At 36.4% G+C, this 15,991-nt stretch overlaps 1 protein-coding gene across 3 annotated transcripts in view; it reads left to right on the top strand.

Moving 5' to 3' along the window:
• Window positions 1-739: 739 nt before the first annotated feature.
• Window positions 740-15,991, top strand: part of LOC128241515 (uncharacterized) — a 28,045-nt gene continuing 12,793 nt past the window's right edge. Inside the window, exon 1 of one of the 3 annotated variants that reach the window (XM_052958478.1) lies at window positions 740-949. The gene's annotated coding sequence lies outside the window, so the exon portion shown is untranslated. Of the gene's footprint in view, window positions 950-11,477; window positions 11,585-14,932; window positions 14,992-15,991 lie in introns of those variants that run through there. The other 2 variants (XM_052958481.1, XM_052958480.1) reach the window with 2 other exon arrangements.

Here is a 15,991-nt window from a genome sequence, read left to right as displayed (position 1 = left end):
CACTTAATCAATGATTACATAAAATGTTCTGCATTAAATTTGTTTGGTTCTTAGGTTTTCAAATCATTCACGAAATCCATTTAATGTTGTTTATGCTATTATAGTAGAAGTCAGCGACCCTTAAAAACATAGCTGATTTTGTGGTTAGTAATTTTTGGACTGTCATAACCATTGTTATTGAATAAGTGTCATTAACATGCTTAATATATAACAAATATCTTGATTAGAAGTCTCGCTGAAACAGTTGTTTCATGGACTATAATAATCTTGCTAAAACTCACAATAGTATGTCATATTTCCACTGGTAACATTGGCCGCTACAAAGACAAACAAAAACATGGGAGTATTCATATATACAAAGCGATTACATAGCATTTAAATAAATGTCTGGTTAGAGAATTGATAAGCAAACTCGCTCCATTTCAAGCCGGCCTTGGTGCCTGTGAGTTCGGTGTGTGGAAACCAGGCCGGACGTGTGGATTAATTTTTCCGGACAAGTGGGTTTCCCCATACATCAGAATATCGCGTAAAATTATGCCAACGAGAGTGATAAATATATTGCTCTTACAGCTTGTTTCATATTGTTGTAAAACAAGCATTTTTAAATCAATAGTTCCTGTTATTTTCTGCTTTCTAATGATAAACCCTGGACAAAAACAAAATAAATGGCTCCTTACCTTCGCTGAAATGCATATTTTAAATTTCTATGGAGCAAAATGATCCACGAAAATGTCGAATAATAATGCGTTATTCTGATGGAAACTGAAACTATTAATTTTCCTATTTTAATATGATAGTATATTGAGTCATCACACTGGTACGGTATAAAGGCAAATCATATGTTGCAGACCGTTGTGTATGAATGGGTTGAATTTCACCAGGTTATTTACATTTGTTCAGTTCAGGAAGGACGTTTACAACTCGAATTCTTCAAACAAAGGATAAAAACGTAAGTAGTAACAATACATCTGTTAATCTATTTTTATATTTTAATTGTTCCGTTTTGAAATAAATAATAATGATGAACACTCCAATTAGGGGAATGAAAATAAAAAAGTGTAAGTTTTAGCAATATCTTTACAGTCGGAAAGCCAGCCTTCAATATCACATAGAAACATTGAGTTGCTCTCCTTAAATAAATATTACAGATAGAAATACTCAAGACAGACTAAAGACAGTGTGTTTACACCACGTGATAAATTACGTTGTAAATGCTACGTCGGAAGGCAACATTTTGCTTCGAGTGAAGACTTTAAACAAAGATATACTTTTTCTGCGTCATATTAAATGAAACAATATTTATGCAAAAAGCTACAGAAACAAGCTCAGTAGCAAAATGTTTAAACATAGGCCCGGTTTAGTGGCACTGGGTAAACGCCAAAGACAAAGAACATAAAATCACAAACAAGAAACATAGAAGAACAACACAAAACTCCACAAACAGCACAGTGCATACATACTACCACCATGACTACAAAGCGCAGTCCACGCCACATGATATTCACACACTGTAAAGAGCTCAGTCATTTATCATTTTTCTTATATTTTAGTCGTTACCAGGGTCGGCTCCAGGATTCGACGTTAGATGGGGCGTAACTTAGGGACGTACCTTTTTTTCTTGCGCCCCTCCATCAAAAATGAAATTATATCTGGTTTAAAGTGTTGGTAGGGGGGGGGGGGGTGTTGAGGGTCCTCCCGCCAGAGAATTTTAATAATTTCTTGTCCGAAATGGTGCATTTTTGGGCGTATGTAATTACTTTTCTTCTTCTATATTGAAATTTAAAGTTCACTTGGACGCTTTACGTGTGTGTGTGGGGGGGGCGCCTGATCATCATCATCATCATCATCATCATCATCATCATCATCATCATCTACATCATCTACATCATCATCATCATCATCATCATCATCATCATCATTATCCTTACAATTACAGCATGAACTCTACATAAATACCATTACATCATGGTTACAGCATACCTTAACATTATGGTTACAGCATACATTATGCTAATTTCATTCCTTTACATCATGGCTACTACATAACATTACATCATGGTTACAACATACCATTCCATCATGGCTACTACATACCATTACATCATGGTTACTTCATATCATAACATTATGGTTACTACATACCATTTTATCATGGAAACTACATAGCATTACGTCACGGCAACTACATACCATTACATCATGGCTACTACAAACCATTACATCATGGCTACAACATACCATTACAGCATGGTAACTACATACCATTACAGCATTGTAACTACATTCCATTACATCATGGTTACTACATACCATTACATCATGGTTACTACATACCAATACATCATGGTAACTACATAACATTACAACATGATAACTACATACCATTACAACATGGTAACTACATACCATTACATCATGGTTACTACATATCATTACATCATTGTTACTACATACCATGTATTGATGAAACAGATACCTTATTAGACCACACTTTTTACAGAAAGAAACATTAGATTAATGTTCTTTTCCAAACTGTGGTGAAAATACCCCGGGAAATCCCCAACCCTTCCTTCCTCTGTACCGAAATAATACAACTGTCCCCAGCCCCTGCCACCGAAGAAGCACCGGATATATTGTTTCGGATCAAATACTTTTCAATAGAGTTAAGACCCATAAATACTTACCTCTAAACACCCGACGTCATGACGTGGCCGACCAAAATACCACGTCAAGGCAACGTGGAAACTGTATATAAGTTGCTGTTATAGATATATTCATGGAAGTGATCATGGAACTCAAAACTAAGTATTTGCTGAGCTTGAGCTTCATGCCCGCATCTGTTCGTACACACAGCGCATCAAGCCCATCGTAGAGGGGAAATATGTTAAGCGATGCTAAATAGAGAAAAAGTGGATACAAATAAAACATGTTATGAAATAGTTTCACGTCATGAATGGTCGTAATTGCGACTTCGCCTTCACTTCGGGTTTTGAGGTCAAACCCACTAAAATTCCACGTCAAACCCAAGTCGAGTCTGGGTTATATTAGCAGACCGCTTCAAGAAACAACTAACTAAATTAATTCTGCATTTATTATAAAATCAGATTTCGAACCATTCTATTAAAGGAGAGTGATAATACATATCATTCATAGGTAGGGATAATAACTAAAATCATGCCAACGAGAGTGATATGTGTATTGCCCTTACAGCTTGCTTCATATTGCTGTAAAACAAACAACTTTAATTCAAAAGTTCCTGTTATTTTCTTCTTTCTAATGATAAACCCTGGACAAAAACAAAATATGGCCCCTAACTTTTGTTGACATGTAGATTTCAACAATTCTTTATGGAGAAAAATGCTCCACGAAACAGAAATTCTTATCTTGCCCACGGGCAAAGATAAAACAAGTACCTGTATGAAACTACTTTTTAATGGTCATCACATTGTAATTATCTCCCTTGCTGAAAACTGTCGTCGGTAGCATCATTGAAACCATGTCATGTGGCAAATTTTAGAATGCTAATTAAACAATTCTCGCTTAAAATGTCACCATACAAACGTTTTCACGCACATCTCAAAATGCTTCACTTTTCTCAGAACTATTTAAAGACCGATTTGACTAATAACATTATTTAAAACAATGCGCGCATATCCATGACAACCACGAATGATCACATATCCATATGCATTTTTTTCACTACGCCAAAAAGAGTTCCAGCAAAAAACTATTTTACTGAATTTTGTTTAACTGAGGTTGAGAAGAAAGCATCTTCTATAGCCGCTCGTGTTAGATAGGTTCACCCAAACCCTCGAGCAGGGTGTTTTGCGGAAACTCGGTAAACCTCGTTTTTCAAAAAACACCCTACGCTCGGGTCGGGATGAACCTATCTTACACTCTCGGCCATGGAAGATACTTATAATCTTCCTCTATTATAATGAAAGTCCATTGAGTCAAAGATCAAAGTCACATTGAGATGTTCATGACAAGTGGATTACCTGTATTGATCATCAGGCCAGTAAGTTAAAGGTCAAGGTGACCTTGATGTAAAATAATGGTTTCAGCTGAAAAAAAAAAACAACAAAAAACTTTTGCCCATACACTTCATACTTGGTTTGCTTGTTGGTCTTGATTAGTAGATGACCCCTATTGCTTTTAAGGTCAGTAGGTCGAGGATACCGTGACTTTCAGGTTTAAAAAATAATTTGGCGATCACCAGTCCGTACATCATACTTATTTCATCTCATTTACTAAAGAACGCTTGGACCCAGGAACTTCACATTTGGTATGCAACTTAGTCATGACCAGTGAATGACCCTTATGTTTGTTCGTCTCCAGTCCAAAAGTACGAATTTCATGTCATCATTAATTATTACTTACTTACGATAACACAATGGGGGAGACAAGCGCTTTTAGAAAAACGCAATCTCTAGTTTGCTTGGTCGCATCATTATAAGCCATGTGGATAAAAACGTTTTGATACTGAGATTTTCAAATCATGACATTTATTAAATGCTTTTAAACACTAGTCAGCGACCCTTAAATATGTTCAGATATTTGATGAGAGTTGTTTTCGGTCTATCATCATCATTGTTATTGATGCTGTGTCAGGTCTACTATCACGCATATTTTCAGTTGAAATATGAAACAAGTATCTTACGTTGAGGTATACCAGACAGTCCCCTGTTATGGTTGAATAATGCAATCTTACAGCTTTGCTAAAGTCATGTTTAAAGTTCTACTGCATGTACCGTTTGCCGCCACTAGGGCGTACATTACAATGCGAGCTATTTTATGTATGTATGCGTGTGTGTGTACTTGTGTGCGTGCGTGCGTGAGTGTGAGCATTCATCTATTCAAAACAATTACATTGCATTAACATGATCGCTGGATAGCGTATTAGTAGGCGCACTCGATTCAATTCAAGGCGCCAAGGGTTCGATTCCCGGCCTGTGTTCATGTGATTTCGGTTTGTGATCACCAGGTTGGTTTTTCATACATCACAAAACCTCAATATCGTGTTAAATCATGCCAACCAGAGTGATAAGTATAAAATTAATGTTCTTAAAGCTATGTGTATGGGTATTTCAAACAAATAGTTTTAAATCCCTATTTCCTGTTATTATTTTATTACTAACCCAAAGAAAACATGGACCATTAACATATCAATTATTCCTCCTCAACTTTTATGAAGGTGAACCTAGGCCACACCAAATTGATGCTTCGTTCTGCGGATTAACCGCTCCCATTTTTTTGAAAATGTAAAACCTAATATTTTTATTTTTTGTGCGCCCGCTCCAATATCTTATGTTCCCAGATTTTTTGTGGTAATAATTGTTTTAAAGGCTAAAAAATAATCAATTATAATTTTCTAAGCCAGCTTAAGTGTTTTTTGCAAAGGGAAGTTACCCCGATGTGCGGTGTTATATACTGCATATCGATTGGTTTAGCATTGGTTTCAATAAATTCAATCAAAATGGTGGCTTCCGGTATAAACATTAAGACTCGAATTTCGTTGCAAATGTAATCTTATTTTTGACAATGAATGTGTTATGACCATACTGTAAGTCATTTTCATCGTTTCATAGCTATAATATCGCGATATACGTGATTCTTTTTGGATGGAAATCGGAATGATGAACAATGACTCAATTAAGTAGTATTTGATTCATGTCATAATACCAGTGACCAGAATTTTACCTTATAGCGTCGATGCTGAAGAAGACACCTTCACTTGAGAGGAACATGATTCATTGTTTGGTCTGAATTGATATATCAACATCATTTTTGACCATATTCTGACAAAACAACAGTTTCGAACAAATATCTATAATTCATAAGTACCATATTACCACTGGTCAGGATAGACCAAAAACGGTTTATGGCTACCTGACAAATCAGCCCCTTAACAATCGGCCCCTAGTTTGAAACGGTTACCTTTACGGCCCAATCATGTTGACGTTTCGCCCCCTGATTACGGAGATGTTTCGATCCTTATTTTTATTTTGTTTATTATTTTTAGATGTAAGAAAACACCATAACATTTCATTTCATTTAAAGTTGTCTTGCTTTGAAGTAATCACCTCTGGAAATGCCCTTTAATATGGATAATGATTAATGAAAACAGAAATCTCTATTTGTCTAATTTATGCCTATAAGTGAATTTACAGATCCCATTTACAACTTCTTTTGAAATAAAATTTGACAATTTTTATATTTTTCTTTATATTCAAAACAAAAGAAATAAAAATTAAGGGACCGAAATGTCTCTGTTGAAAATTAGTAAGGGGCCGAAATGTCTCGACACAATCTAATTAAGGGCACGAAATGTTTTTGGGGCCGATGTGGTAAGAGGCCGATTTATCTCGCTCCCCTTCGAGCCAACTCTTATACTTTTCATTTCTATTAACACATGCCATTGCATTTACAGTGATAATCAAAACAAAGTCAAGAAATTTAGATTTATACGGAGTCTGATATTTGATGAAACCAGTGAAAAACATCAGTTTTTAAACATCCGAAATATTTCCCAATAGTATTTAGATGTTCAGTTCAAGATTGCATTCAAATGGGTTTAAGGGCAATTTAATCGAATATTCTCTTATTCATATTGATTATAAGAAATAAATATTTTCGCTCTTTGCTCACTTCAGTTCCTATGGAAATCTGACAATTATTTAATTTTTCGCTCGCTCGCTCCATTTTTTTTTTTTTGGGGGGGGGGGGCAAAAATCCGAGGAACGAAATATTTATTTGGTGTGGCCCTATCTGTTTCAGATGAGTATCATATGAATATTTAGTCAATACAGTGGAATGCTATAAAACACCTTTGTGTATGAATAGGTTGAATTTCACCAGGTTATTTATATTTGGATCGTTAAGGAAAGAAGTTCACATCTCACATTTAATAAAGGATAAATATGTGAGTATAAGTCCGGATTGTTTGGCCAGTAATATTCTAGATATCCGGAACTGTAACAGTATATCTATATGAAATATACATGATATATATTTTCACAAATTATAAGTGTCCCTTTAATAGAGGTTAAGGTAGTGCATTTGTGTTACAGATTGTCATTCGCGCACAATCTACATGTACTTATGTGTCTTTTGGTTTCGTCAACGAAAACGGTGGATTAACGTTTTATCTGGCATCCGTACATTCTAACAGCGTTTTTTTTAAAAAGATAACGCACAGAGTCAAATTTGCTTAACAGGCATTAACAAAGTCTTAATTAGAAGAAGTTATGCTATAACTGTTTTATTGCACTCCTGAAATATTTGCTAGCTGAGCCGTATATATTCAATTTTTGAATGTCGGTCTTGTTTAAAACAATGTAGGCATGGAAAAGGCATTTTAATGCACCTCGATGAGATAGGTATTTTATCTACATACACAAATTTAATGCAAAGATTGTGTTCTTCTTATTTTATTTCAATATATTCAGGAAAAGAAGTACAAAATTTGTTTATTTTTTTGGTAAATTCTACTTTTACCATTCTTATACAAGCTCTGTCTGAGATTTCCAAAATATTTGTAAAACGAACATAAATAAACTTATAATGAAGCATGTAACGGTTACCAATATACCATACTGATTATTCTATTAAGATGACACACCTGAAATATATCAGGATGTGTTATCACTTCACTCACAGACCCTCCTATAATTATATTCATACCTCTACTTATAACTAATAATGAGTTGTTGCAGCCAGGTTATATAAACTATGTAGGATTTATTGAAAGAGTGGAAAAAGACATTCGTATCTTTCGAGGTAATATAAAATCTTGAAATAAATAGAAAATAATACTACGTTTTTCCTTTGGTTATTTGCATAATTGCCAACTATTTCTGATAATGTGCGAAGCGTTGGAGGATTCTCGGACATGGTCTCTAAGAGTATCCCGGGCCTTAGATGACATCGGGGTCACCAGAAGCATGGTCACCAGGAGGAGGAGGACGTGGTTGAGGAGTGAGGCAGTCGGAACACTCTTAAGTGTATTAGATGGTTTAGATGTAACAAAGTTCTATTTCGGAAGTCAGAGTGAAGGAACTACTACTCTAGGAATGATCTCTGATGTTGATATATTAAACAGTAGAAAAGATTTTCCAGTTCTGTTAGACAGGAGTGAGTGGCAGATTGGGAAGTTCAATTTACTTGTGAAAAAGACAGAGGGGTCCCCGCCCCAACACTGTTACCTCAAGAGACTGAGGCTGAACTACCCCCTGCCAATGACAAACGTTTTTGAGCCTGATGATGTGATTGATGGATGTCATATTAACAGCGCTGAATGTTGTTTTTTCGAGTCACGTGATTATTTGTGTTAAGACGACGCCCCGTATCTCAGCTACTGCACAATAACTTGTAAATTAGCATCTTGGCAAGCGCACTGTCATATTCAGTAGTTGTAGAGTCGTATTCAACAATATAAATTTCATGTACTTTTATTTTTTCAAAAATGACTTGCAATTGCATCATTTGGTATCTAGTCCCTTTAATGTAAACCGTGTATAGATAAGACATTTAATAGATTCACTGTCCAAAATGACTGTCCAAACTTAGGTAACTCGAGTTTAAATAAGACATCTTATGGCACTAGTGTCCATAACCACTGTCCTATCATAACTTCATAATTATACAATGGATGTTAAAGGGACAAGCCCAGTAGTAAGAAGGTTTCCCATGTATAAATAAATAAATTGCATGGTGTCATCCTTAATAATCAAATACCTCAACAAAGCAAACACAACACAGGTGGAAACATTTGAGACTCTAAATCGGATGAGGTATTTTATCAAAATAAGAATGGATATTCTCCAAAGAAATCCACTATCCCCTCATTTCTGTCATTCGTAACCTTGTCCTCCACCACTACTGTATCCTCCTACAATAAACTGTCCTCGACCGCTAAACTGTTTTCCACCGCTGAATTGGCCTCCTTTACCTCTGACCTGTCCTCCACCGCTGAATTGTTTTCAACTTCTTGACTCTGTACATCTTGACTGTCCCCCACAGGCTGACTGTCCTCCACCACGGGACATTACTCCACCACTAAATTGACCTCCTCCACTAAACTGCCCTCCACGACTAAACTTTTCTCCTCCACTAAACTGTCCTTCACCGTTGAAATGTTCTTCACCACTGAACTTGCCTCCTCCACTAAACTGCTCCTCACCACTAAACTGTCCTCATCTACTAAACTGCCCTCCACCGCTGGACTGTTCTCCACCGCTGGATTGTCCTCCACCATTGTACTGCCCCTCCATCGCTGAATTCTCCTCACCCACCGGACTGTCCACCATCACTGTACTGTCCTCCACCAATGAACTCCCCCTCCATCACTGGTGTGTCCTTATCCACCGGACTGTCCTCTATCACTGTACTTTCCTCCACCAGCGGACTGTTCTCACCACTACAATGTCCTCTACCACTGAACTGTCTTCCATCACTGTACTGTCCTCCACCACTGCTTTGTCCCCCACCACTGGACTGTCCTCCACCACTGGATTGTCCTCAACCACTGGATTGTCCTCCACCACTGGACTGTCCTCCACAATTGGATTGTCCTCCAACACTGGATTGTCCTCCACCACTGGACACTCCTCCACCACTGGATTGTCGTCCACAACTGGACTCTCCTCCACCACTGGATTGTTCTTTACAAATGAATTGTCCTCCACAACTGGACTGTCCTCCACAACTGAATTGTCCTCCAACACTGGATTGTCGTCAACCACTGGACTGTCCTCCACCACTGGGTTGGCCTCTACCACTGAACTGTCTTCCATCACTGTACTGTCCTCCACCACTGGATTGTCGTCCACCACTGGACTGTCCTCCACCACTGGATTGTCCTCCAACACTGGATTATCCTCCACAACTGGACTGTCCTCCACAACTGAATTGTCCTCCAACACTGGATTGTCCTCCACCACTAGACTGTCCTCCACCACTAGATTGACCTCAACCACTGGATTGTCCTCTACCACTGAACTGTCTTCCATCACTGTACTGTCCTCCACCACTGATTTGTCCCCCACCACTGGACTGTGCTCCACCACTGGATTGTCATCCATCACTAGACTGTCCTCCACAACTGGACTGTCCTACCCCACTGTATTGTCCTCCACAGCTGGATTGTCCTCCACCATCAAACTGTCCTCTACCACTGGATTGTCCTCAAACACTTTAATGCCACTCCATCACTGAATTTTCCTTACCCACCGGACTGTCCTCCACCACCAAACTGTCCTCAACCAGTGGACTGTGCTCCACCACTGGACTGTCCCCCATGACCGGATTGTCCTGCACCAGTGGACTCTTCTCCACCACAGAATTGTCCTCCACCATTGGACTGTCCTCCATCACTGGATTGTCCTCCACCACCAAACTGTCCTCAACCACTGGACTGTCCTCCACCACTCGACTGTCCTCCACCACCGGACTGTCCTTCTCCACTAAATTGTCCTAATCACTAGACTGTTCTCAACTGGTGTCGACCACTGGATTGTCCTCCACACTGGATTGTCCTCCATTAATGGAATGTCCTCCACCACTAGGCAGTCCTCCACCAACGGACTGTCCTCCACAACTGGATTGTCCTCCACCACTGAACTGTCCTCCCTCACTGACCTGTTCTTCACAACTAAATTGTCCTCCACCACTTGACTGTACTTCACAGCTGCCATTGTTTAAACTGGAATATTGGGCTTTTATCAAATTCTTCGTGGAAACAAAGTAATAAAGTAGAAAAACAACAATAAAATGTATTATATACGAGTATCTTTGGGAACACTGTGGCTCCCGTTAGTATTACTTGAACAATAAGCTTTGTTTTGATGATAAAACTTGAAGTAAATGTGAAGAAATATTCGACAACAAAGCAGCGGATGAGCAATTGCGGATTGAACAAAACACGCTATATTTTGCCATCTTACTGTTCTGCTGATATGTTGACAGCCATTTGGCCATTTTACATCGAAAACAATCTCGGATGTACATGGACGGTTGACTCTGTAAAAACCTTAACATCTAACTTGGCTGCAAGTAGATCGCGTAGTAATTTAAATTAGCAGTTAAAATTATCACTTTACTCTCAGGGATCATAATCATTCATGTCATAATATACTTCGATGGCAATGAATTTAGACTTTGTAATACTTGATAAACGTTAAACACTTAAATTAATAAACAATTAAAATTTTACGAACTACTTCTACTTCTACTACGACATACAGCCGAGGTTAATTTCAATGTTATGAAGATTATTCATCTTTATAAAGTGATATATTTGTTTTCCTTGTATTTGCGACGAGCGAGGACAAAAGGCCAATTACGCTCTTTTTGTTCTAGCTTTTTGGATCAACAAGCTAAAGAAATCAGCTAAAGAAATTTTACAGACATCACGCAATCACCCAAAAGATGAAATGTGATACGTTTATATTTATATATATATGCGTTTCAGTCCTACGTAGAAATCTCACATTCAAATGACTGTGTATGAATGAAGTTTAAAATAATATTTCGAAATTTGATTAGTTTAGGACCAACGTAGAATGTAATTCTCATCAAACCAAAAGTGAGTACTTTCAATGTCTATTTAATTTGTTATAGAAATTTATCTTTTTAAAATATTCATTGATTTTTTCTTGACAATAATCGTTGCATAAAGGTATTATTTCTAATCAAGGTATAAGAACTACATGTACTACTTTAAGAAAAACATTCAACATTACAAAGATGGCTTCGCAATATTTTCTTTCCATAATTGAATTTGAATACACATAAATTTCTGATCTGCGTATGACATAATTTCACCTGTCATTGTTTGACACGAAGGGCATGCAGGGGATTTAAAACAACGGAACAATCCTGACAGGCGATATATTGACAGGCCAGGTGTTACCCTACCGTGAAAGTAGATTTATCAGTTATTCTGAATCTTCTATGTGTGACCACTGCCCACTCGCCCCCCGGTAGGGCAAAGCAACAATGTTAAGCTTAATACCAGTATATACTCATCTGATCCTTGGTAACGTTCGAAGGTATGAATATACTCATCGGATCCTTGGTAACGTTTAAGGGTATAAATATATACGCATCTGATCCTTGTTAACGTTCGAGTGTATAAATATATACTCATCTGATCCTTTGGTAACGTTCGAGGGTATAAATATTTACTCATCTGATCCTTGGTAACGTTCGAGGGTATAATTATATACTCATCTGATCTTTGGTAACGTTCCAGGGTATAACTATTTACTGATCTGATTCTTGGTAACGTTCGAAGGTATACATATATACTCATCTGATCCTTGATAACGTTCGAGGGTATAAATATACTCATCTGACCCTTGGTAACGTTCGTGGGTATAAATATATACTTATCTGATCCTTGGTAACGTTCGAGGGTATAAATATACTCATCTGATCCTTGGTAACGTTCGAGGGTATAAATATACTCATCTAATAACTATATACTCATCTGATCCTTGGTACCGTTCGAGGGTATAACTATATACTCATCTGATTTTAAGTAACGTTCAAGGGTATAACTATATACTCATCCCAATCTTGGTAACGTTTGAGGATATAAATATATACTCATCTGATCCTTGGTAACGTTCGAGGGTATAAATATACTCATCTGATCCCTGGTAACGTTCCAGGGTATAAAAATATCATCTGATCCTTGGACACGTTCGAGGGTATAAATATACTCATCTGATTGGTAACGTTCGATGGTATAACAATATACTCATCTGATCCTTTGTAACGTTCGAGGGTGTAACTCTATACTCATCTGATCCTTGGTAACGTTCGCAGGTATAACTATATTCTCATCTGATCCTTGGTGACGTTCGAGGGTATAAATATATACTCATCTGATCCTTGGTAACGTTCGAGGGTATAAATATACTCATATGATCCTTGGTAACGTTCGAGGGTATAAATATATACTCATCTGATCCTTGGTAACGTTCGAAGGTATAAATATATACTCATCTGATCCTTGGTAACGTTCGAGGGTATAAATATACTCATCTGATCCTTGGTAACGTTCGAGGGTATAAATATACTCATCTGATCCTTGGTGACGTTCGAAGGTATAAATATATACTCATCTGATCCTTGGTAACGTTCGAGGGTATAAATATACTCATCTGATCCTTGGTGACGTTCGAAGGTATAAATATATACTCATCTGATCCTTGGTAACGTTCGAGGGTATAAATATATACTCATCTGATCCTTGGTAACGTTCGAGGGTATAAATATACTCATCTGATCTTTGGTAACGTTCGAGGGTATAAATATACTCATCTGATCTTTGGTAACGTTCGAGGGTATAATTATATACTCATCTGATCTTTGATAACGTTCGAGGGTATAACTATATACTCATCTGATCCTTGGTAACGTTCGAGGGTGTAACTATATACTCATCTGATCCTTGGTATTGTTCGAGGGTATACCTATATACTCAATTTATACACTCAATGCAAACAGGTTTTACAAACATGAGGAAGTTATATATACAAAGAATAACGCGGCTTTTTGCAGACCTATAATGAATTGAAATATGAAAACAAAGTTTGCATTGATTTTGTAGTTGTCCAAATGACATATTACAAAAGTTCTTAGTTCTTCATTATGCGCATATTCGGTTGCACAGTTTGTGCATCATCAGTACCAATGTTATTCATTTACAAATGTGACATTCTGTAGAGAAGCAGTGGGACTCTGACGATTATAATGTGAATCACACAATCAGTCATATTTGCTAATAAAACATAATTATGTATAATATCGTCATAAGGAAAGATAATATGTTTCTTTCTAGGCAATCTGTTTATATCAACACGATTATATAGAACTAAATGTTTAAAACTACATCAGGAATACTTTCTTCCTGTACTGAGTATGTTTAACTACAGCTTACGTTAAATTATCAAAAATTGCTAACAATTTAAATAGCTAACATAAGTATAATCTTAATGCCTTTCTTACCAAGAAGACCGCCAATTCGTATTTCTTAAGATTCAATGGGGTACAATATACGGGTGCATGAAGACAATTCGACTCATTTAAACTTCAAAACATTTGTGTTGTGTTTAAACTGCTGCAAAAAGGGGATCTTCTTTTCCCAAACTACGCAGTGCGTTTATTTAAAAACACATTTGTTTCACTTCCATTTTCGTTTGGCAATACCGAAGTACCAAGCAGGTGTCTCATTATCAAAGAATGACAGAGGTCTGGGTTTGTCCCTATTGTTTTCATTGTCTTATGGGTGAATATAATACATTATACTTAGCTGTGTTATTATTATGAACACTTGTGTAGACATCATTTAAATAAATTGGCATCTGCATGAGTATGTTTTTTGAAGTTGTATAAAAGCACGAGTTTATAAACCAGTTACGCAGACTTAATGTGCGTACACACCTGTCTCTTTGATTCTGTTACCCAAATAAGTCAAAACATAACACACTATAAATCTGTACAAAAATATTATTTCACAATCACTGTATTTCATATTTAAGGTTACCTATCAACTTCACTGTACATCATATATGTTATCTAAGGTATTATTTGTCAATTTACATTATAATTAAGATAAGATATCACCATTTACTTACTCGACGCTTTTAGAGTATTTTGTTCAGGCCAAATTTAATTGAAATTTAAGACACAGAATAATAGGTATCGTATTTCAAATTTCCTGTTTCTATTCGTGCAATAATTTTGGACGTTTATCGAATACAATAAGTCGAACAAGAAACCAAACACCGAAACAACCGCCAAATTCCGATTTAATCTCTTATTGTTTTAAAGTTATTTTGAACCTCGCGCATGCGCATTGGTAAGAAAAGAAAGAGTCGTTTGCGAGACATTTCTTTAGATCATTTGTATGAATGGGTTGATATAGAACTTCACAAGTGTATTTACATTCGTTTTATAAGGAAAACCTTAAAGGATAAATTAGTAAGTATTAACAATATTTGGTTTTAATTGATTTGTAATTCAACCTCTTCGTTTTGAAATGTATAATAATGATAAGTGATTCTGATGGAAATACGACAAAAGTTTTAATGTTCATATCTAATTTATAATAAAAGATTTTGACAAAATATGCGGATTCCTTATTGTATATATATATATATTATTTTTTTAATTGAAAAAATTACAGTCGTAAAAAAACCTAGTTGTGCATGAAGTAAGAAATGGAAGTGTAAAACGAGATACCTCCAATTCTGCGCTTAAATTCCAATAATTTTGGCCTAAAATCGTAGGGTAATAAATTGGTGATAGGTAATCTTTAATATAAGGAAATAAAAAATTATAGCATATATCATAACTCAAATATGAGATACAATGATGGTGATAGATAACGGTAAATATGAGATACAGTGATGGTAATATGTAACCTTAAACATGAGATACAGTGATGGTAATATGTAACCTTAAATATGAGATACAGGGTTTGTAGATTGTTAACCTTAAATATGAGATACAGTGATTGTTATATGCAACCTTAAATGTGAGGTACAGTGATGGTAATATGTAACCTTAAATATGAGATATGGTAATGGTGATCGTTAACCTTATATATGAGTTACTGTGATGGTGACCGGTAACCTTATATATGAGATGGAGTGATAATGGTAGCTAACATTAAATGTTATGTACAGTGATGGTGATAGATAACTTTTAATATAAGATACAGTGATGGTGATAGGTAACCTTAATTATGAGATACTCTGATGGTAATAGTTAGCATTAAACATAATATACACAGATGGTGATAATTAATATGAGATATATTGATGATGGTCGGTAACCTTAAATGTGATATTCAATGATGATGATGATGATAGGTAACGTTAAATATGAGACACAGTGATGGTGAAAGGTGACCTTAAATTTGAGATTGATTGATGGTGGTAGGTAACCTTAAACATGAGATAGGTCGATGGTGTTAGGT

This window comes from Mya arenaria, chromosome 7 (genome assembly GCF_026914265.1).
Source record: "Mya arenaria isolate MELC-2E11 chromosome 7, ASM2691426v1".
Classification (NCBI taxonomy): Eukaryota; Metazoa; Mollusca; class Bivalvia; order Myida; family Myidae; genus Mya; species Mya arenaria.
The sequence above is the reverse complement of the archived record's forward strand: the minus strand, read 5'-3'. Positions and strand labels throughout refer to the sequence as shown.